Source organism: Rissa tridactyla, chromosome 3 (assembly GCF_028500815.1).
Source record: "Rissa tridactyla isolate bRisTri1 chromosome 3, bRisTri1.patW.cur.20221130, whole genome shotgun sequence".
Classification (NCBI taxonomy): domain Eukaryota; kingdom Metazoa; phylum Chordata; class Aves; order Charadriiformes; family Laridae; genus Rissa; species Rissa tridactyla.
This window is the reverse complement of record NC_071468.1, coordinates 1,005,291-1,029,976: the sequence shown is the minus strand read 5'-3', so window position 1 is coordinate 1,029,976 and position 24,686 is coordinate 1,005,291. Positions and strand designations below refer to the sequence as shown.

General features: G+C 41.8%; 1 long non-coding RNA gene across 1 annotated transcript in view; it reads left to right on the top strand.

Annotated features, from left to right (window-relative positions):
• Window positions 1-23,873, top strand: part of LOC128906637 (uncharacterized) — a 36,900-nt gene extending 13,027 nt beyond the window's left edge. Inside the window, exon 3 of the long non-coding RNA XR_008465260.1 lies at window positions 23,706-23,873. This is a non-coding gene — a long non-coding RNA (uncharacterized LOC128906637). The remainder of the gene's footprint in view (window positions 1-23,705) is intronic.
• The last annotated feature ends 813 nt before the right edge of the window (window positions 23,874-24,686 follow it).

The following is a 24,686-nucleotide window of genomic DNA, read 5'->3' as shown; positions in this document are numbered from 1 at the left end:
CCGGGGCTGTCCAACAGTCGCCCGAAGTGGGGCCACGCACACAGAGAGCTCGTGGCTCGGGCTGGATAACCAGGGAGTGGTATCGCTCTCAGCAACCATGCACAACCATCTGAAAACCAGCAGAAAAGGCAATGTAGAAGTCTTTTCATTCTGGTTTCTCTCGCCCCCATACCCCCCTTTTCTTTTTTTGGTTCTAGTATTCTGTTGCTTTCAAACACTGCCCAGCTTTGATAGACTTCCTGTCTTGGCACAGGGCCAGGCAAGCTTTCTCTGTACAAACAGGTTTTCTTTTTATTTTCAGTCCAGCCTAAAAATGCCTACAGATAGAAGAATGTCAGATCTTTTTAGTGTTGAATTTCAAAGCGGTCCTTAGAATTCTTTCCTTCCCTTGATCTCATCTTTGGATTGCAGCTTGGACTCGCTCTCTGTTTCTAAATATAAGCTGTGGACAGTGGCTTTCTAATAAAATGCTTTGATAGTCTTGTGTACATGGGAATTAAGCGTTGGGCGGTGGTGGACACTGTGTCAGCAGCACCGTTCGTGCTGACATGAAGCACTCCTCCTCTCCCACCACTGTATATGTTGTGTGCCAAAGTACCCTTACTAGAAGGTGTGAATGAAGAAATGGAAATGTTTGAGAAAGCAAGGCCATGAAATGCACTTGAGCTTCATGTAGACGGCATCTTGCTTTCTGGATTTAGCAGAATTCATCATTGAGGCTGGTCTATCTTTGGATCTGTTAATTCACGTATTCCTTCCTGCTCTTGGGCAGACAGTTCTCTTTTATCTCATGAAGCGCAAACCTGGAAGGGGAGGGAGGGGGGAAGCTTGTCCATTAAAAAAAGAAGCACCTCCACATGTCTATGCTCTTTGGATCAATATTTGCATCAAAGTGGTTTAAATGTGTGTGGCTCTAGGGCTGTCCATTCTTTCAACCTGACCTGCAGCATTGATTAGGGCTAGTATAAGGAAGGGAAAATAGCAAATCTGGTAAGATAAAATTAAAAAAAGCGAGGAATGTCACTGTGACTCCTGAGAAAAAGCACTTAAAGTGCTTGCATCATTTGTATGAACTCAACAACCCCCTTAGAGACTGCCCCTCTTCACCACCCACACATGGCACTTGTGGTTCATTTGATCGTATTTCTGAGCGTAACAAAGAATATTTCAGATTTTATCTGAACAAAGGTGAAACCTCCCTGTTTCGGATATATGAGTTATCTTGGTTCTGGATAAAATATTCACACTCATTTTTTAATTGCTACTTCACTCTCTGCTTGTATATCCTAATCCATGGAAGGCACAGAGGAACTTTATGGTGTGGATAAAAATTAACTTCTTCGTGTTTTCTTCCTCCATTAAGACTGCAAGCCCTTCCCCCAACTCAATTGACATTATACATGCAGGGAGTGCAAGGCAATTTACACCCGTAAGAGATTCTTATCTGAAGAGGAGCACAATTAAAGCAAAGCTGCAGGACTGACCCTCAAATTTTCCTGATTACAAGCTTTCGCTAGCATTCTCGATGAAGGAAACGTTTACTTTCCTTCCCTGTTTTGCTCCTTCTGTTTTTTGCCCAAAGTGTCTTTCCAATTCATGTTGAAGCGATAGAGATTGAAATCAGTAAGAGAGAGGTCACTTGGTGAAATCTTGCCTTTATTTACCGGGTCTTGGTTTTACCTTGCCTTGACTTTACCTGGTCCAGGATTTCACTTGAAGACTTTGACTGCCTTTCTGCGTCTGCTGGGATTGGATGGTGTCTTGTGGCAAGACCAAGCCTTACCTTTTTCTTTTTTTTTTTTTTTTTTTTAATCTATATACTAATTCGTTTACAATTTCTGTTGCAGTGGATAAATTCGAAAAGGGAAGTTACAGTCTTGGATCTGCGTTTCTTTCTCTTTGGTCTCAAATGGACTTTTGGTATTGAATTCACTGGCTGTAGGATCAGCCTTTAAACTTTGACCTGCATGTGTGATTGCTTAGGCAACAGCTAATTTTGAAGCAGAAAAGATTTAAGATCAGCTTTTTTGAAACGACTTCAATTTTTTGATAAAGAGAAACAGAAAAACAAAATGACAGAACATAGTATAACACATAAAACTGAGAGGAAAAAAATGACAGCTAAGAAATTTATCATGTAAACAAAGAAGTCCAGCCTATTGAATGGAATAAAATTGAATAAATAGAATGATCTCCCCTCCACGGTCTGCAACAGCTCTGCTGGCAAAGCACTTAGCACCTACTCAGATTAGGCCACATGCATACAACAGTATTAAGTTAGCCTCACAAAAGAGGACTTCCAGTATTAAGAGTGATCAAAGGATTTTAGCAAGGCAGGCTTGCCCACAACCATAAAGGTCTCCTAATAAAGTAGAACTGAGCAATTAATTTACTTGACAGAATGTCTGTGAGCGGTTTGCAATTTCCTTGTATTTACTTGTTATTCAGTGTTACTTGGCATTTTTGTGAACATGTTTACCTGCAGAATTGATCACGAACATGGCTCTATAACGATTCCATATCTGATATTTTAAATTTGAGCTGGGTTGGTGACAGCTAATTGGTCATTTCAGTCAGAGGGAGAAGTAGAGAATTAGCGCGTCTAAGACATTTGCCCAAATGTTAAACCTCTGTTGGCCCCATAAACCTTGCCTGCGGCAGTTGGCATTTATTGTCCGTTCCACTTGTCTCGCTTCACGTGTCTCCCAGACGTAATTTAGGGTGCTAGCTGCCAGTGGCCCTGTCCTAAAACTAATATACAGCTACCCGTAAAACAGTTCTTTTCTGACCTGGCATTGGTACCTCCTATGTTTTGTTGTCTTACAGAATTTTATTATCCCTAAGGATAACGGCTCCTGCAAAACGGCTTGGGATTTCATGGCTGTCATGGCAAACGTGGGCTTGTGGCACGTACTTTACACATCAGGCAGATGGGCATACGCGCTGTAGTTTGGAGGCTCGTGTGGAGAAATTATGACCCTGGGCCCTTTAATTCTCCACACGCTGGACCTGGACTGTTTCATTCTTAGCCTTTGGAGGCCGGTGGTTCTAACTTGGTTTCACGTGTACTTTGGAGTTAAAAAATATTTATTTCTGGTTGCATTATATTATCAACAGCTGGAGAGATGCTGAGATTGGGACCACTGGAAATTCCAAGGCGTTAATAGCCAACCAGTTCTGAGGTATTTTCATCTGAAACCAAACTTCGTTGCTGTGCAGCGTTTTTAATTCATGTTATTTGGCCATGCACAGCAGGTGTGATCACTTCTGTGGAAGAATGCACAGCAAGGAGGCTACAAACATAATAACCTCTATAATTCTATACAGTCTAGTTCACCAAAGTTCTCTTATGAGGCAAAGTACCAGCTTTCCATAAAGCGGTGGTTAGCTCCTATGGACTTAGCTTTTAAAGGAAGTCATGCTCGTATTCCCCCATGTCCTTCCTATTTTCTCTCCCTTCTCCTCCTCGAATTCTTTCCTCTCTGACAGCCATATGGCAAGTGTAGCATTTATTTTTGCCCACCAGGCAAGAAATTCAGGATTTGCTGCTGTAGTTTGTCCCGTGGAGTAAGTTTTAGGGTAAATGCTTCTGTGTTTGAACAGCGATTGTGGAGAGTAAAGAGAACGTAAGGGTAGAACTAGTGCAATGAATTCATGCTTGATTTTCAACAGGCTGTGTTTTCAGTCACCTACCTTGTAACACCTCCTAGAATTAGGTCACTTATGTAAAAATGGATATAAGTTTCTAATGTTAGATGGGCAAGTTTTGTAATTTTGGCTCCTGTCCATTCCCATGTAAAGGTAAGATTGTTTCATGCTTTCAGTGCTGTGTTCTAACGAGTCTGTGCGTCTTAAGCAATGGGTCTGTCCCACTTACAGGGCTAATTCAGCTCCCTCCGGGTTATGTGCCAAAGGATCCCAAAGCTCTCATTTACATTTTCTTAAAGTATGTAATTTTTAACTTCCTAAGAAATCTTGCCCCTGCTTTTGGTGTAAGCCTATAACAAACTCAATGCTTAGCAATAATGATGTTTGAGAAATACAAAAAGAAAAAGGTAATTGCATTATATAGTTTCATTTCAAAGAATATCCAACAGAAGTATCAGTTTAGAGGGTCTCTATTTCTGAGTCAACATGATATACGGACCTGTGGACTTTCAAAGATCAGGTTAGTGTACAGAAACCCCGTATCTATCTTGTGCGGCCACCCGAGATTCTGCTGGGCAAATATGGCAAGACGTATCAACTCAAGTTACAATTGGCTAAAACGTGCCCTCTTGAAATCTGCAGCATTATGTGGGCCAGACTGGTCTTTAGTTTAGCACTGCAAATAATGCTGGAATAGATTACCCAAGAGATGGGAAGCATTCTTCACCCCTCTGAGTCTCTAAATCAGTACTGGATGCCTTTCTGAAAGCGATGCTCTAGCTAAGCCCAAAACTGCCCAGTTTGATACAAGATTTTCTTGTGAAAAATCACTGACTTAAAATGTAGGAGAGGTTACACCGGACAGTCCGTGGATCCTTCTGTCTCTAACGTCTGTGGCTCCAAGCACACGCAGATGCTAGGGGTGGGCTCCCTCGTCTGCGTGAGTGGCGGCTGCAAGCAGGGGCCTGCATTTGCGAGAATGCAAGGACTTGCCAAATATTTGTATCCCATGGCGTATAATACAAGCTAAGGGTTGCCGAGGGGTTGACAACCCTTTTTTTCATACTGACTAAAGCAGTGAGAAAGATGAGCCTTTCTGTCTGCATGCTATGTTCCATGCCTCTCTTGGCCCTGCACATACAAAGGTACGTAACCTTCCTCTGTCTCTGGAGCCCTGCTGCCCACACCAAAATCTTCCAAACGCTATTTAACCCTTGATCAGCAAGTTGTCTCCTACTCAAAGAAGATGTTGGCAAGCTGGCTGGCATCCAAGAAAGCCACATCCTGTCAGCAGAACATCCTGCAGCTGTGCGTAGAGCACACCAGTACCAGTTAGGATAACAGAGCTTTTGGAAAGTCTTTTTCTCTGTACACCAATTGTCGCTACAATCAGTAATGACCAAATATGAATTCTACTTTGTACTGAATGAATGGGTGCATGAACAAATTAGAATTATTTAACATAATTATGTGACATAACCAAGAAGGGAAAAGCCCTCAACCCGTTAGGAGAGAACTATCTTCACACCGGTGCCTATCCTCCCTCCATTGCAAAAAAGCATTTGTCTGTTTCTTTATTACACAGCTTGCCTTTATGGACTTTGAATGCATCTAAATAACGAAGAGATTTGAATATTGTTTTGATGTTGGTAAGGGCTCAGCTCTACAAGCAATTGTTCAGCACCCCCAATTAAATGTACTTGTTCTGTCCTCTTTGTGGAGCCCTAGACACACACGAGAACTTTTCTCATGGGACTCCTTGTGATGGAGAGGAGGCTAATGCCCAACCAAAGGCCTTGAAAAGGGGCAGAATGGCCCAATACTTCCCAACTGTGAAATTTTAAGACTTTTAAGGCTTTAATTTGGCAGCAGGATGAGGACCTCCATATACCTCTTTGCTTTTGGGAAACTGTTACCTCTAGGTGAGGCGCGGCGCTTCTGTTCTTGCAGGGTAGCTGAAAGGGTAACACAAAAGTCAGCTTTTTAACTTTAGTGGATACTTGTTAATGCAGAGCAATGTTAGGCAAAAGCAGTCCAGTACATAAGTAATTCAGGGGATTTTTTTGCTCCTATTTAAACAATTCTTGACTGAAGCTGAGAATAGGTAACAGAGGAAGAGACATGTCAGATTCTGAGCTGGTTACAGTGCTCTTTTCACCTCTACTTCCACTAAACTGATACTTCTATTGGACATTCTTTGCGATGGAGCGGTAGAAGGCAATTTCCTTTCTCTTTTTATATTTGTTAAACGTAATTCTTGTTGATTGTGTTTCAGTTATGTACTTGCATCGAAAGTCGGGGCAAGAGTTCTTAAGAAGCTAAAAATAGTCCATATAATGATCTCAATAGGAGGGAAATTATCAAAGTGAGGAGGAAAAAGTAAAGGGAATTAAGAGATAAACTACCATAAGGCCATGTTAATAGTCACTCCATGAACTCTGGAAAACCAAGAATCCTAAATTCTCTGAAAAAAACCCAAAGTGTCTGTCAGCAAGGCCTCATTCAGCTGTTCTCGCATCCTTATAGTTGATGCCAGCCCTTTTATAACAGTAAATTTGACTTTAAACTAACTAAGGGAGGATCACAGAGAAATAATAGTTAAAACTGGAATTTTTGGAAGAATTTGTAAGAATTTAGGAACTCGAATTCTTCTGGGAATAGATGCCTATCATCATATTCACATGCCTAAATTATGCGCCCTTAGGCTATGAATTTCAAATACACCTTAATCTTCCAGTAGCCTGGTATACAAATGAAGATGTTTCTGTAGCAATTCTAATTTCAGGAAAAGGACAAAATGCTAACTGAATACGATCAGAGTGTTACGGATATTAAGGTGATGCACATCATCTAAGAGGGTGCCAGGATGTAATATTAGCTGTTTTCTCCTCAGCTTTTCAATAGAAAGTATACCCAAGGAAAAACACACTCACGTAACAAGTCTTCATTGACCTTACCAATGCTTTTGACGCTATTAGACTTCTAGCTCTGTGAAAACTGTTGGCAATATTTCCGAACTCCTGGATGTCCAGAAAAGTTTGTGAAATTATCCGTCATCTGCACAATGGTGTGCTGGATAGAGGCTGTGGCTGGCACTCCGTTGGATCCATTTGTAACAGCAAAAGGAGTCAAGCAAAGGTATATTTTGGCACAGACTGTTCTTTGGACTGTTCTTTGTAGTAATGATTGATGATGCCACTAGAGACATGATGCCAGGAATATTTATTAAATTTTGAACATCTGGCAAGCTCTTTAACCTGAGCAGATTGAAGGCCTCCACAACACTGAAGGAGAAGGTTATATGTGAACTTCTTTGCGCAGGTGGTTGTGCTTTCGTTGCACACACTATAGAAGACCTCTAGTTCATGACCAACAAATTTGCTGTGGCAGCTAAAGCCTACAGATTTATCGTCAGTCGGAAGAAAAGCAAGGTTATGCACTAGCCCATAGCTGGAAAAGCGTGTGCAAGGTATAGCCTCAGAATCAACATATTTGTGTGGGTAATGGATTCAATTTACTTTTTAAGAGACTATCAGATGTCTAAGAAGTCATATGCTGAATTAAAAATATATGTTTTGCATGTGAGATTGCATCATAAATTGACACCTGCATGGTATCCCACAGAATACCAGAATTAGTGTTTATTTTGCTGTAGTAATTTCCACATTAATCTATGGCTGTGAAACATGGACAAGTCATTGCTGGCACATCAAAGAGCTGGAAAAATTCCATCACCAGCACCTTCAAGCTATTATGCATATCAAGTTGTAGGATAAGAATCACAAATAACAGGATTTTGCAAAGAGATTGCACAAACGCTATTGAAGCAATCATTATAGAAGCATTATTTTACTGGACTGGACACGTCCTCTGTATTTAGGACTTAAAGCTCCCACAGTATACGTTGCATAGTAAACTTACAACAGACAGCAGATCAGAAGTCAGAGAAAACGAGAGGCGGTTGTCCAGAAAAAATCACTCCCTGGTTGCTACACAGATGCCATCATTTGGGAAACTCACCATCAGCTATTAATATAGAGTACTGCAGTGTAAAGTGAGACGTGTTGGTCAATGGAGCTGAAAAAGGATTCACAACTGAAAACTTGTGAATAATTTTGCCCTTGTTGAACATCTGTGATTAAATCACAGTATCATTATATGCGGTTGTACTAAATTCAATTTTGAAAGAAACCAAATCATAGCTGAGGAACAATTTAGGCATCCATGTCCAACAGATGATGAAGTTCTGCTTTGGGAAACCATCGCGGAGAGTAATGTTAGAGCCAGCACTAGTTACTGGTGATGCTGCTCCCTGGCCAGCCTGTGGGATTACGTACGCCCTAGGTTTCAGGTGGGCACAGCTCTGCTAATGGAGTGGAAACTGGTTGAGAGAGAGTTGGGTGGTGGTGCGAAGTGTGGTGCGAAACAAGCTCCGCAGCAGCCGGAAGGAGAAGGCACGAGCTCGGCTTCCTATCTGGAAGTGCTGCCAGTGATTACACCTGGCTCCGGGAAAACACATTTTTCTCCCCACACCTTGCAGAAGGCGCTGGTTCATAGGGAACGGAGAGCTGCAGCCCGCCGCTCCTGGGATCCTGAAGCGAAGTGCACGGGGGAGCGGGCTGGAGGCTTTGCGGCATGGAAGTTCCCTGCAGATCAGGATTTCTTCTCGTTTCCCCCATTTCAGGGATCAACGCAAGAAGCACGCTTGACACAGGCCTCCTCCCCAGCAAACAAAGGGACAAATGTTCAGGGGTGTTCTTCCCTCCTGCTTCTTTAATATGCAAGCTTATAATAAAAAGGAGATTGGAGGGAAGGAAATAATCAGATCAACTGCTGTCATTTCCATTTAATTGCTGTGTTTGCCGTTTCAGCGCTAAGCACTGAAATGTGCTCAAGACGATGTGAGGAACACAGCATTTGGTCTGTAGCTGTTCTTTAAACAAGAGTTATTCAAATAACAACCTAAGATGGCAGGCGCCCTGGAGTAGTTACTGCGCTAAACAGGTCAAAGGAAGAGCACAAAGCACATCTCACATTTTAGGACGTGTCTGTAATAAATGTAAACAAGCCAATTAGAATATATTGTTTGCCAAAATGAAACTTCAAAACCAGGGATTATTGTACACAACGTATAAGGAAATGAAGCGAAAGCAGTTTGGTGTGTGTAAAATGGATAGGCAGTTTTTATCTTGCTATCCTTTTTATCTAGAGCATCTGAAATTCAATAAATATATTCACTTGCCCTACTTTTGAGAGTAATTTTTCATCAGATTTTCAGTAATTGGATATCACGTATTTTATGGTTTTACTCTGCGTTGTTGGAATAGCCAAAAAGGAATAAAATGATAAATTGAATTACTTTAGGTTGGGCAGTTTTTATGGGAAAGTAAGATAGACTGGGTGCCTTAGGAGTAATTCTCTAGACCACGTTTGAAAAACTTTTAGGCTAGTAAAAAGTCCAATCATTGGCATGCCGTATTTCACCTCTGAAACAAGATACTGTTTACTGAAAGAAAAAAAAAATCAACAGCATTTTAGTGTAAAACCTGTCTAGATTTTTAATGAAATACTGGAAGGAGGAAATACTTTTGTCCTGGCAAGACCTCAAGGGTGCTTTTCTTAATTTCTCAGTTCATTTTATTCTCTTATCTAAAGTATGTAAAAGGGATTCTGTATTTAAGTTATGAAAATGTGCATATTTTATACCACAAAAGAGAACCCAAAAGAGAACCTTCCCCCCGCCCCCCTCCTTTTTGGTAAATATTCTTTCAGAAGAAACACAATCGATGTAGTCAGAGCTAACAAGCAGATGGATGTATTTGAATGCCATTATCTTATGTACAATGATATTATCTCTTTCATGAAAAATTCAGCAGTTTGGGCTGCTTTAGTCAAGGAGAAGGAGGAAGTAGGAAAGAAAAAATAGTGAGAAAAACATGATCAGACTTGGAATCCCTGAGGGGGTCACATTGCATCATTTAGCAGGAGAATAAGCAATGCAGAAGGAGCAAAGTTGGTGGAGTTGCTGTCTGCTCTCCTTATGGCGTTCTTGGCTCCGAGCTCTCTTCAAGCCCTGCAGCTGTAGGTGGGCAGCTCTTGGGCCTGCTAAAGCATCACACCATGACATTTTTATCATCAGTCTAGGAGAAGAAAATAAATTTGCTAACAGAATATAGTTGGCAGGCTAATACTGCCTTGTCACATTCCAGACATCTCCAGGTCTGCCCTGAGCCAGAGGAAACAAGAATGAGGGCCAAGAAGTTCATGATGGACATGTTATACAATGAACAGAAATGCATTCAAAAGTGGGGGGGGGGGGGGCTGCTCTGTAGTAGAAATCAGGTGTTCCTCGTGGTTTCAGAAATGGAGTACTTGCGCGTGTGAAATACTTAGCACCTGGGAGGTGGAAGGCTCCGTTTCTGTAAAAGCTAACCTTAATCCTCTCTGACTTCTGTGAAATATTTTATTGTCTTTCGTTGAGAAAGCCCACACCTTAAACTTACACTACCAGCGTATAGGGTCTTACCCTGCTCTCGGTACCCTGCTCTGTCAAGTAAACTCCAGCACCTGATGGAAATCATGTAACGTGTATGCAAAAGATTAGGTTTTGCTCTCGCTGGGAATGGTGTGTCAGAATGATTCCCACTGCTGCTATTTGGTGCTTGTGGCATTTTCTGCTTATCTGTGTGACTTCTTCAATGGTGGTTGAACTTGAAGAGAGTAGAGAAGGTATGCCTTTCACCACAGAGTTTCCAGGGGAAAACTGCCTGGAAAAATTTAGGTTCTCACCCGGCAACTTTAGAGTTGAACCACGTCAAGAATGAACATTTTATACCGCACGTTACAGCAGGAAAGCCTACGATATAATCACTCGGCTGGGCAGCTGAACTATGTCAAACATTTGGCAGAACAGAAGAATAAAGACTGCGATGGGGAATTTCATATTGATGCGTGATAGAAGAGTCGCTATTCTCTTCGAAGCTGTGCTCAGAAGCTATGCTCCCGTAACCTTACAGCATGGCATGATTTGCATCAGAAGACAGACTGGTAAATTAAATTTATCTTTACTTGCCTACCCAGTAGAGTGCCTCTTGCGTCTGGGTAAAAAGACGGTGTTCCTGAATCATGGGGTCTGTACTCCAGAAGCATCATCTTCCAGAGGGTCACTGTTCTATAGGGCATCCATCCTACTTGACTCAATGACATTTGGAGGGCAGCATTGAATTTAGCTTTGTTTACGTTAAAGAAAAGAAAATTTCAGAGAAATAAGTAATTGAAAAAAGACATTATGCAAACAGTGCAACTTGTTTGGGGTTCTGGATGTGTCACAGAATGTCTTAATGATGAATGTTTATGAAAATAACCTTCCTAAGTAACCGGATAGATTGACTGCGGCTTTCCATAGCTCAGGTTGTGGGAAGAGACTTGCAAACCCAAATCAGACCTTCAAAAGTCCTTCCCCAATATATGATGTTTGTACCCAGTCCTGCTGCCTTTTTCACTGTGATTCGTCCGGTATCAGAGCAGGTAAAAGTAAGGTTTACTTTGGTGTAAGGTTTTGAATGTCATTGAGATGTTCTGCTTAACAAAATGGTTTATCATTGTTTGAATTTTAGTTAAAACAGTACATCAGGCTTAAGTATAATGGGTTTCTTAGACAACTTTAAAATTATTACCTCTATTTGGGATTTTTTTTTGTTTTTCTTTTTTCCAAAATGATAAGTTACTCGATTCCTGTGTCTTGGCCCTTTAGAAAAATAAAACTGTTAGTTAAGAAAATATTCAGGTCATTCCTATAATAATAACCCCCATTTTTTCTTTTTGATGAAATGAAGTTTCTTGAAAGTGCTGGCATTTGGTGAGCTGAAAGAAAAAGTAGGACTGAAAAAATATTCAATCTAAGTTGTAAAGGAGCTTGGAACCACACCACAAGCATCATAATTAACTTTAATAATTATAAATGTAAATGCAGACAAGCCACAAGGTTTTAATGGTGTGCCACATGCTTCTGCTAATTATTTTAGAGTTTGGACACATTCAGTGCCAGCTAATTATAAACCCTGCTATGGAAATCATCTGTTTATATTAGACTTATTGATCTCTAGTGTTTAAGCAATATGAAAAGGGAAATCTACAATGCTGTACCATCTGCTTTGTATTCCTAATTGCTTTTAAAGAATCAAATATATAAATAGTCAGCTTTTTATATGTTGGGCTTCAAACTCATTCAAGAAACATGTTTTGCAAATCTAAGTGAACACAAAAGAGATGGAGCATTAATATTCTCTCTTCACCTCCAACTTTTTCCATCCTTGGGTCTCTGCAGTTCACTGACCTCGACATGGGAGAACAAAACACGCGTGTCCCAGAAGTCCCACATATTGGTCAAGCCAGCTGAGAAGTCATGCAGTTTATCATTTACATCTTTTAATTGCACATTTTCTTTTACTCCTTGCCATCAAACACACCTTATGGCCATGAACATTTCTTGTTATTCCACTTAATGGATACACAAGAAAAGGGGAAGGGAAATTAATGTTCAAACTAATGATCGCCTCCTCTGGGAAGTATTTGGCTTTATGGCAGATTAGGCCTATTGGGCTGCATGATGGGCATTTGGCTGGGGGGAAAGGATTCAGACTTTGATTTTTTTTTTCCCTTTCTTTTTTGTTAGAAGTGCCGCTATTACGTATTTCTACTATTTCACAGTAATTTCTTCATAAAATTGCTGATTTTCATGCCGTATAAAATGTCTGTTTTCTGTGCTTTAACTGCTTGCAGTGTCACTTTTACTGGGATGGTCTGTTTTGTTAGATATTTACTATTCTTTGACCCTTCAAAATGGCATTAATAAAAAGATGGTGCATTCGGAGTGCTGCTTGGTGCTTGCAGCACTTCTGGGAGGTGGGTGTTCCCTAGACCCATTTCACAGATGGAGGAGACAGGAACAGAGCTGTAGTGCCTCGTGTGTGAAAACTGTAGGTATTCCCAGCTCTCCAGCCCTTTCTGGTGTCTTGTCCTCTAGATTTTTTGTTCTGCTTTTGCAGTTCTTTTCTGTGCACAGAGCATTGGAGAAATTTTCTTTTTCTAAAGTTAGAATTTCTAACTCAGCCTAATTGTTTTGTTGCCCCAGGAGAAGGCGTCTCATTCGACGCTTTGGTACATAATGACGTTACTCCTGGAGGAATCCTGCAGTGGACATAACCAGGAGGGTGAAGATGCAGAAGCGTGTCTGGTGCGAGTTGTCACAACTCTGTGACCTTTGGAGCCCGTGCTGTTAACGGCAATTTGCATAGGACAGGAGTGTGCCCTAAGAATTGCTGTCTTTCTGACAAATTGAGAAACTGGGCCAGATCCCCAGCTAGTGTCAGTCGTAGTAGCTCTACTGAAATGCATGGAGCTGTGCCAGGCTGCACCAGCTGGGAGTCTGGCAATAGCCGCTTAAAATTAAACAAGTTAATGCACTTGACTGCTGCAGTTAAGAGGTCCTGAACCTCTGCTGCTTTGCCTATTGAGAAGTTGCTTACTCCTGCCTAGATGACTCGACTGCCCTTACATCCCTGTTTCCCAGCCTTGCTTTGCACGAGGTGTAAATGTCTGTGGTGGGGCACGGTGGAAGAGAGTTGGTCCTTAAAAACACACCTAAGAGCTATATTTATGGCATGGATCACTCTTTTGCCTTTTTTTTTTTAAATGATGTTGTTCTGTTCCCTGTGTTTGTTAAATTGCTCAGCTTAGCCTGGCACTTCAGAAGAAAAGTCTGCCACACATGGCTTTATGCTTATCCTTTTCTAGCGCACATGCACACCCTTATTTTAATCTCTCTGCGTCTACGTTAGTAGTGCAGGCTTCTATTATTATCTGAGCTTATTATAATTAGGGCTCCTGGTTTTCTGCAATTCAGCAGGGAAAGAAGTGCAGCTTCAGTTTTCTATTGCTTTAAAATTCAGGCTTCTTCCCAAAAGTGAGGTACTGAGCAAAGAAACAACACTGGAATAGGCTTTTGAATGACCTTTCCAGTAAGTCTCACATTTACAGTGAACAATGTAATTTGGAAGCTTTAAGAGAGCTAGCCGAACTATCCATCCGCATAAACAGTAACACTGAGAAGAACCACTGGCCACGTAGCGCCATTTGTTCTCTTCTCCTGGTGTTGGGGAGCAAGTAACAAGAGTGTGGAAGGATGGGTTCCTCTTGGTGATGCTTGGTACAGGGCACGCTGTGACAATATGGGATCTGGTTTTGCAGCATGCAGTGGGTCAGTGCCTGCGATGCTATGTGGAGAGAAACAGATATCAGTGGTCTAGAAGAATTTTATCTTGGGATGCATTTTCTGTTGCATCTAGCATCGCTGTATCTTCCCGAATGGAAAGCCAGGCCTCCAGAGGAGGCCACTGCAGGGTGGTATAAGCACAAGCATCTTCCTTTCTGAGAATAGATGTAGGGAGGATTATGGGTTTTTTTCCTGCTCACAGACAATAACTATAATTATTATGACCTATTTGTGTTCAGGGCCCCTGTTGGAAATCATCAGCTGAGTCAGTGATGATCCGTCTGCCTGTCCTGCTTACCTTTTCCAGAATGTAAATGTTATACCTCTTCTGCAGTACTTTCAGAGGGCTCTTCTGGTGCCATCAGCATTTTAACATTATTATTAAGAACTGGATTACTCACTTTGCACCTTCTGATGGCTGGGAAAATGAAAGCGGAATGTCAGATGCAATTAGGAGAGATGCCACCTACTGCATTCCCCCGACTCCTTGTTTGTTGCCTTCCCACATGACCCCCATTGGGAGTAAAACCTGCAGTAGTCCTCAATGAAGTTATCATTGACGAAGCTTCGCTGTGAGCACAGCTCCGATGTCATCTAGATTACTTAGGGCTTTTGAAGATCATGGAAAGCACATAACATTTCATCAAAAACGGTCTGTGAGCAGAAAATAAGAAGCAAATTAATTACATAGTTTTATTGGACAAGGAAAAAACAATTATATCATTTCAATAGCCTTCAGCTATAGCTCTAGGTACTGTGATGTTAAGTAATTTAGTTTTAACTTGCCAGAGGCGGAGATTATTACTATTGCAGAGGCAAAACTTGATGGAAAAAGTTCTCTGGCTGCATTGGAGGTGGAAGCAGTTGGTTTTTTGATGCTGCACTTGTCTGGACAAAAGGAATTAGTTATACAGATTTAGATGGCAGCTGAACACTTTGACATTTTATAACCTGTAACTAATGCATCACAACGATCGAGGCCCCATTTGTTTTCCACCGCTTTGGTGTTACATCCCACCATGTAAAGATGACATGAGCCATCACCCACTTAGCTGAAACATAGGTGTCCAATGTATAACCTAGAATGTAAGACTGCTGCCTAAAAGCTCTGCCAGAATCGCAGCGATACCGCAAACCGGGATAGCTCCAACCGCGTTGTAACTACAAGGCTTTGTAACCTCCTAGGGTGAGAATACGGTAGTTTGGTATGATGATGTATCAGTCTCCTTGCACCTGAACCTCATATTCTCTTCAGAGCGAGTAGATGGGCTTTTGTGTAGAGAGTGTCATAAAAGCAGTAAAAACTCTTATTTTTGGCAAGCAGAAGCTGTTTAAGACCCAAACTAAACTGCTATAAAACAATAATTTTAAGGAGGAGTAAAGCAGTGTTAACCTGCATGGCAAGTTTCAGCTGATATACTGCGAAATGGCTAAGATATTAAACTCCCCTAAGATAAGGGTTATAATAGGAACTCCAGTGACCCTCCAGTACAGTGGGGCTTCCGTGGTACTATAATTAGGGTTATTACGATGAAGTCAGGCATATAAATGTTAACATTCTGCTCATTAAAATAGTTCTTTTCAGAGAATTAAGGATTCTGCATTTTACATTCATAAAGTGAATAATATAAACTTAACTTGCGGTTTCTTTGATTATGTGTTGGAAAGAGTTAAAATTCTCTATGTAGATCACTGTAGTTTTATTATGTAAGATGACCTTAGGAACTGTCATCCCCCTTGAATTTATACAAAGAATTCAAAGTAAAGGTTTTCTAGGTTACACTTCTTTTTTCAACCCTTTGTCCTGTCAGCTCAGTCCTAGATATCTTCATCTGCCGACATGCCCAGATGTGCAGTGAATGTTGATTTGAGCTGGCCCCTCAACCCCTCCCTGCTGGTGTCATTAAAACCAGGGAGGTAGCTGCTCCCCTGGCATCTTTGGCAAGGCTTGGCTTTACACTGCGGACTAAATTATTGATGAAGAGCACTTCTGTCGCAGTGTGTTTTACCCACCTTTAAATGAAACAGTGCGGATAGAGCTGTCATTGCCTCCTCACTCCCTGCAACTTCTACATGACATTTATGATGTGGTTCAGATTGCACTGAAGCAATTAATTTCCAGTAGAGCCTGCACTCGGAATGAAGTTCCCTGACAATTACCAAGGGCTGGTTTTTCAGTGAGCGTACCACACAGTCATTGATACAGTATACAAAAGAAAACATGACAATATACCGTGGAGGTTTGTTGGTCTTTTTTTGTGAATCTGATGCTTAGTGTCTGAACATCCTTTTCACACCAACACCTTTTCTTAACAATGGGGATGAAACCTGGAGTTCAGACCCATGCTTTGGGCCTGATCCTGCTACGCGGTGAACACCCTCAGATCCTGCTGCAATCAGTAGGACCCAAGTTTTGCCATCTGTTGAGAAAAGCCTTACCAAAAATGCCTGTCACTTTTGGTAAGAGACAGCCAATATCTTCACATCAGACATCTGTCTGCACCTGGAAGCAAAGCCTGTTTTTCAATTCTGCATTCGGCCATTAAAATGGTGCTGGTACTATCAGAGCTGCTATTTTATATCTCTTCTAGGTGCAGTCTGAACACAAGGATAGACCTTTCTGTAAAGAAGGTGTGCTCCTTGCTTAGGATTTGTGTAGGAGAAAGAACGGAATAGATTTTGTTTATATATGTTGTTTCTTTCATGCTTAACAGTCTCCCTTAGACCTTGACAGCGAGCTCGCCACGTGAGCCATCTGCCAATCTGCGATGAGGAAGATTTTTGTCCAGGCTTGGCATTTATGACCTGTCTTGTTGCAGAAGGGAAGAGTGACCTGAACACAGGATTGTACCTCCTACTTTTCTTGAAGCAGAGCCACCAGCTTCCACCTGAGTAGCTACAGAGATGGACAGAAGTAGCCGTGTTTCGTATTTTAGTTGAAGCACAGTACAGCTCTGTCTCCCGTGATGACAGCGCTGTCAAACTAACATGGGGTGAGAATTTCAACTGGCACCTATGCATCAGGGTGATGGGCACTTGAGGAATGCATAGACAAAAATACAGACAGTATATTGATGGATAAACTAATGTGTGGACTTGTACTTACATGCTCAGGCTCAGAGGTGAATATTCTGACAACTGAAACATTTTGATACAAGTACTTATCAAGAAAAGGTGTGAACTGGTTTGGATGAGATTGAATGTATCTTTCCCCAGACCATGAAACAATCTGCTGGAGATTTGGAAAGACTAACGTAACTTGCCTTTCCTACAGTTCTGGTGTTCCTGCTGTACCTGATGGGTTGGCAGTGCCAGAAGGTGACCCTCTGAAACGTGGTCTGTCTTTTGGCCCAGGAGGTTCTCTGGTGTGAGTGCTAGGCTCAGCAGAAATATATGGATCTAAGAGCCTCTCTTTAACCATTCCCTTTAAAAAATTGTAGCCGTACTGCAGTTGTCTGTGATTTTTTTTTCCAAACACATGAGATTTAAATTTCATTCGAGGAAGAGGCACTGGAAATAAATCAAGTAAAGGGATTTTTTTTACATGGCATATTTAGCTAGAACGAAACTAGGAGTTCTTAAAAACACCCAGTGTTCCTACCCGCCCCCCCACCCCCCAATCTGATTCAGATAGGGTTCAGGGTGGCAGTGTCTGGATTATTCCAAAGGAAGGGCTGGCCTCCTCCTACCAACAAGGAAGCTCTTCCCCAGTTGATTCATCTCTGTTTTGTGATAAGCAGAAGCGTTTGTGCATGTGGTTGTGTGTAAATCGCACGAGTCACTCGAAGTTGTTGGTGTGGCTGCATTACTGCAAACTGCCTTAAAATCTCTCATTGGTATCTACCAGAGGTCAGAGGAACTAGTACTGGAATTGCTGGAACTTGAACAAGATACTATGAAAAGTGCGTAGGGAATCTGGTGTGTTCTTCGTATTTTAGTGAAGTCTCACTTTTAATGATTTTACCATCGTTCTGCAGTTAAGGTTAAAATGAAAGGCTTAGGGGATTCATTGGAGGATTATGTTGGAGAATGAGGGATGCTTATACAAGGAATTTGTAGGATAGCAAGCAGCTTTTAATGAGCACTTCAAAACTCCTGTAGATATTTATCAGATCTCTTTGGTGAGACATGAGGAAGGTCTTCTAACTAAACCGTTCACCTTGAAGAATCTTGCTGCTTTTGTCCACTTTTGTCCAACATTTCGTCTGGTCAGGGAGAGAGCTTTTTCTGCCCTGGATCTGACAGCACAGATGCCCACGGCTCTTCACTATGATGTTTCAAGTTTGGCTATTTTAGCATGAAGGTTTGTGTCTCTGCCAGGACAGTGTATTTCCCTCTGGACGCCTGCAATAAGCACCCTCTATTAGCTGTGTCTACCTTGCAGATCATGTACTGGTTTATCTAGGAGTTTGCTGGTACGTTTGCCTACTGTGGTTTTAGCAGCAGATGCTGAAACAAGATAGTAGATGGAAAATTCAGTTTGGTATCACCTTCATTTCTGTCTTCTCAGTGGCTAGGCACCAGTAATGTGCTATATTTAAAAAGGTTTAGAATTTAACTGTATAAAAAACTGTGAATTCATCAGTTGTTTCCTAAGGCTGACGGGCTATTGAGCAGTGCTCCTCTGGGCATCAGCGTGTGGGCGGACAGCAGGTGAGGTCCGTCCAGCCAAACGGCACTGCTCTCCAGTGCCCCTTCCCTTCGGCAGCTGCCAGCCCTGGCTCCAAACCCCTTACCTCTCTACACAACCCATTCTTGAGTTGTTCTAAGCAAAGGGAAAGAATCAATGATCTTGTCTCCGCTCCCACATTTTGAACAAACCAATTTTTCTCCTGTTTCTCTCTTTGGAGAGGGAACAAGGTGATAGACCTGTTCCCGGCCGAGTCCCTCTTTGGAGGGACGTATTTCAGGCTGTGTACTGACAGGTCGTTTCCCTTTTCGTCTGCAGTTCATTGAGAAAGCCCCAGTCCTGCTGCTTGTTCTCTAAAACACGCTGGGGATGAAATGCCTTGGAGAAGACTTGATTAGTTTAGTCCCACTCCTTCCACCCCCTTTTTTCTATTTTTTAAATAAACCAGGAGTTAATTGTCATACCTACTTCTGTAAACTATTGTTGTAATGTAAGCCTGATATCTGTTTTTCATGTAAAAACGGGCATTTTAAAACTCCAATGTCTGTATTTAGCAATCTAAATAAAATTGCTTTATCTTCGAGGTTCAGGAGCCTATGAGGGATAAGGTATAGAAGGAAGGGATCCCCACGCGATTGAAGAAACGGCGTAGCAGCACGTGGCATAGGAGGAAGTTGAACTCGCCAGAGGTGTGGAGTGCCAGGGCAGCTAAGGCAGTGATGACCATGGGAGGCAAGTTCAGGCTGGTGCCCAAGAGAAAGGGATACAGGTGGTTTTGGTGGGTCACACGTGTGGACAGACACAAGCCATTGGGGACAGAGGTTTGTGGTGGTGAGCAGGAGAGAGTTAGGGTAGAGCTTTATGGAGGAGGGTTTACTATAGGAGGAAAGTGTTAGGAAGATGGTATAGATTTGGAAAAATCCCACATTTTACCATACTTGAAGTGATCTTTGCCTTCAGAGGCACAAAGTGGGGAGCTACTTTCCGCTTCAGTGGTGAAACTCAGAGAGGGCAACGAGGAGAAGGCTTGGTGCTGCTGCAAAGGGAATGCGCTGTCTTGAACTAAGTGTTGATCCTGTCTGCTGAAGGTGGAGAAAAGTAATGATGAAAGAGAGATTAATTTATGTCAAAAAAATATATCAAAAGGCCCATCTTCAAAATATATACAAAAATGTGTATATGTGACTTAGGGCACATGATTCTTCACCGCTATTAGCCAATACGAGATGGGAGTCTGAGCTCTGATTTTTTAATGGGGCAGGTTAAAATTTCTTTTTGAGTTAAAGTTAATATATTTAAATACACGTGAACAAATTCCTTTGTCTCCTGGAGAGTTAGGACCTGACTCTCTGCTCTGTCGTAGCACTTTTCTGCTGGTGCTGCAAATATGCTTTGTACAAGTGTTAAAAAATGCTGTTACGAAGCAGAGAATTAGACCTCAGTATGTAAAATAGGGAGATGATGCAGAGTAATTTGAGTAGGAAATCCTGGGACATTAGCGATGCTCCAAGTGCAAATTTTAATATGGATTTAACTGCAGAGCTGCTACTGAGGCCTCCATAATGTTATTTTAAGGTTAATTTGGAAACCTCGTTTGGTGTTTTGGCTGCCTAACAGCCACTGTCATTAGTGAGAGTCGCATGGTTGAGTTCCAGGGCTCTGCTCTGAAAATCTCCCTCTCCACAGTTGTTTATGTACATAGAAATAAATGAGCAAATAGACCGTTCTTTGAAAAGACAATTTTGTGTATAATAACGTGTTAATGTTTTAATCCAGTCATCTGTACTCCCACAAGGCAGGCAAAGGAGCTTCAGATCTGAGTTCTGAACCTTTTCTTAATGACAGATTTCTTTGGTCAGAAGCAAGTCAAGCTCTCCTTTTGTCATCCTGGCTTATTTTTCAGTCTTGCTGTCTTTCCGCAAGACAGCGGTGAGAGATCGCTATGAAACTAATTAACGTCTGACAGACAGATCGAACCAAATATCCAAAGGATTCAGAGTATAGTTCATTCGCCTTTACAAAACAGAATACCACACGGCAAGAAACGTATAGATGACATTATTATACTAACAAATAGCTAAGGGAATTTTCTTGCTCATTTTATCCAAATTAGACAATTTAAGACAATTATGGTTAAACTCCCCTCCCAGACCGCAGCTCAGTTACCTTGATGTGTTGGTAGTCGTAAAGAGATACATATGAAATATTACCTAAGAGGGAAGCTGTGTGCTTTAGTGGACCTCTATTGTCTCTCAGAGTGCAACCACAAGGGAGAAATAAGGGTCATGTGTCATATATGCGTAGCCAAAGTATAGAAGATTTATGACTTAGTGAATATGTAGATATGCTAGTGTTCTTGACCAAACTGTGGAAGCTGTCCTTGAGTGTGTCTGAGGTTTTACAGTTTAAAAAAAAATACTTCAAAGCGAGAAAGAGACAAACAATTATACACACGCAGTCTTGGAACACTTGGGCAGTGTTCTCTGCAATCGCAAAAATAATGACTGCTCATCCTAGTCTCTTGGGGGGGAAATTTCCATATTTTTGCTTTCGAGGCACTTTCAAAGCCATTTACTGCCATAATTCATACACCGCTGGATTAAGAACCATATGCCTCTTAAAATCAGCAAGAGGCTATGTAGCGGATTTGCTGATTTAAGGGAAAGGAAAAAATAAAACTAAAATAGGCAGATTGAGACCTACTTTTACTTCAAAGGATATAATAATACCAGTTTGTAAGTCCACTCATTAAGAAACAGTTCTAAATTAATTGGATAGGGTGACAACAAAAAGTATCACACTCCAATATGTTGACCACTGCATTTGATTCTATACTTACTGGAGTATCTTTTGGTCACCGGTTATCCATATGTTTACTGTACATTCAACATGAGTTGTATCCAGAGGCTTAAGCAGTGCTTGCGGATCAGGAGAGCAACATTTCAGCTGCGAAACAGACGTTGTTCTGTCAGAAATAAGGGATGGTCCTGTGACGTTAACTGAGCGATCGCAGTTTGCTACATTAGATTACAGCTTGATGCTAATTCACCGCACTTTTCAGCAGAACATTCACTGATTTCAGTGTTTAGCAGTAAAACACCTTTTGCTGTGTTATTACCACCAGCATGTCTTTTGGATTATCTAGTCTGTTGTCTGGAAATTCATGTCTTTTTGGATCTATGCTGGCTTGCAGCTCACGCACGTCTTCAGAATCCAGTATATCTCACCCATCTGTGTATCGATACATACTCACCATCCCTGTAAGCACAAAGAAAACTTTTCAAACAACAGGCTCTTCGTCCCTGAGCGGCATGCGAATGATAGCAAAAGTGACTGCCCGAGTCTGCAGACAGCCTGAAAAAATAGCTTCAAAAGAGTTATGCAAAGGTCACTGATGAACTTCAAAACACAGCCAGAATCTTCTCATAGTTAATGGCTGCAGCAGATGTATAGCCCATGTGGTCATAATCCCTGTACGTGGCAAGGAGGTGGGGAGAGGTGCATTGGCGTAATTGGCAACTGCCAAAACCAGTAAAACATTCATCTGGTCAAAAGGATGTCATCTGCTTTCAAAGGGAAAACGACCTTTATGTCTCTTGGTCCCTTCCCACCATATGATTCTGTACATCTCCATGCAGTTCCTAAAACTGCTGTTGTTGTGGTATAATATCTCATTCCTGCTAAGAGGTTATATGAATGAAGGAGAATTTCCTACTTCCCCTCCTTTTCCTGGAAAGACGCTAGCCATAGGTGAACCTCATTACAAAACATGGTTTGAGAAAAGGCCATTTGTTTCCTGGGAATTTTGTAGGGGCCAGCAAGTTCAAAAGCATCTACAAAAGAAAGATCCCAGGGATCTGAGAGGCAGGACATGACTGTTGTCAATATATATCATGCCCCAAGACGGATTGATAAGTGTTGCGTCTGTCACATGGGGCTGTAAGTGTTTACAGAGCAAACTATTGGAACAAGCTGCTCTTTTTTATTTTTCCTGGACCTACAGGAGATCATGGCCTAATTGAGTCCTAACCACTGTTTTCTTGTGTTTCAGCCTTTCAGAAATGAATAGAAAGAGGGTTAAAGTGTGTTGCGTTTCAGTGTGTTTGAGGCTTGCTCTACAAACGGATTTGCTGAGAGAATTTAGTTTAGAAAATTAAACCTTTTGTTTTTTAATGAAGAAGGGTAGCTACTTTTTGTGCTTTGAAGGGGTTTGTAAACCTCTACGTCTGCTTCTAAGGGAGAGGTTCTGCTCCGTTAATCTGGGTGAATCCTGAATGGGACTGAAATGGGGCTCAGGCCCAATGGTGTAACTCATTTTTCATCATTCATTTCTTCTTTTGAGGTCTTAAAAGCTTTCACACAGAAACCTGATCTAAACCTCCAGTTGCCTCCCTGCCTCTCCACAGATGCGTAGGAAGTCTGAGGATATTGATTGAATGAGGCCCCCAAATATATGCCTTGGCATTCACTTTTTACTCCTGTTTGAAAGAGCAAACAATCACATGCCTGCAATAACGTAAATTTTACTTTCATTATGACCGTGCTCCCACAAGCTAATTACATTTCAGACACAAAGCCCGTCAACTTTCCTGCTCCGTGGTGATAAAGGAACCTGCTGGGTAAAATAGCCACCACTCATGTGTTATTTCAGGAAATATCTAGCTGACTGTGGGAGAGAGTTCTTGTTTTTGTATTGAAGTAAAGAAACAAAACAGGAAAACTCTAGTAGATTTATAGTAAATATAAGTGGCTATAATGATCAATATGATTGGACAACATCGTTTAAAATTAATCATAGTCTTTGTTTAAGGAACCTGTCTGGTTTTGCCTTGCATGTTCTTTTTCATATTTATTGAGAATACTGACTGAAATTGAGACCCCTTCCACTGGGATTTAAGGTAGCGTGTTTTCCTTTGCAGCCAGGGTGGGCTGGAGCTATTCCAGAGAAGTGCTGCAAAAGCAGCTTAATTTCCTTCCAACTATTTCTTACTACCGATGTCCTAGAGGTTGTCACCTGAACCAGCTTAACCAGCTGTCTGAGGAGGAAAAAGCATTCAATCAGTCCTCCTGCACTTCAGTGCTAGTGCAGCCAACTTAGTTTAGAGATCTGTTTTAACTAAGCCATCTCATTTTCTGTTTCCTCTTTTTTTTCAGTTAAGCAAATGAAAGCATGCACGGATTTGGATTTGCCAGCTGAAATGCGAAGGGGGCGACTTGCAGCAGAGGGGTGGTGAACAGCCAAAGAAACCAGGGGTGAAGGCGGCATCTTTCACTGCGTGGCCCTTTCCATAACGCGCTTCTGGGTGGAACATAAAGGCGCTTCCAGAGGTAGGTTTAGAGGCCCAGCTGACAGGTGCTCACTTGCTTAGCTGCTGTGCCTTGATTGCATTTGATTGTGTGCCCGTAACCTCAGCAGATTCCAGAAAGGAGCCATAGCCTACTTATGGCAAGTTCCTTATGCAATACGTCATGCTTTTGGTGTGTAGCTTGGCCTTGGTGCAGTTCTCGGGGGAAGGAGTGAACTCAAATGAGTGTGAATGAGGTTTTGAGGGGAGCTGTTGCTTTCTTGCCTGACCTGCGCCATGTGACGGGACATATTGTTGTTTTGGTTGCTGTTACTTTTGAGCTGTGATACGGAGGAGGTACCCACCCCTCAGGACATCGAGTTACAGCTTCTGTCTCACTCTGTGCCTGGACAGGGGGCTGAGGAGCTACAGATGCGTCTTGGTGTGTTCTCTGGAATGGGTGGCATAGCAGTGCTGTGGGGAAAGGCTGGGAAAGGAGAGCGAATGAGAGGAGAGGGGTGATGAATTTTTTTTTTAACTGCCTCCAGTAAATGAACACTAGATTCTTAGGAGGATGCCCTTTCTACTCAAGAAGAAGATAATGTGAGTCACTTTGTGAACAGCTGTCGCATCACAAGTTACTAAACATCACATCATTCTTATTCAGTTTGGCGGCACTAAGCATGATATAAGATCCAGGAAGTTGAACTTGGCTGTAGTTGTTGAACATTAAACCCTTGTTGATAGTTTCAGTTCTTCACCAGATTTCATCATGCTGCTTGATAACCTGATATCCAATAACTTCAGCTTCATAAAGGCTCTGCTGGCAGAGTGAGAGTCCAGACACACA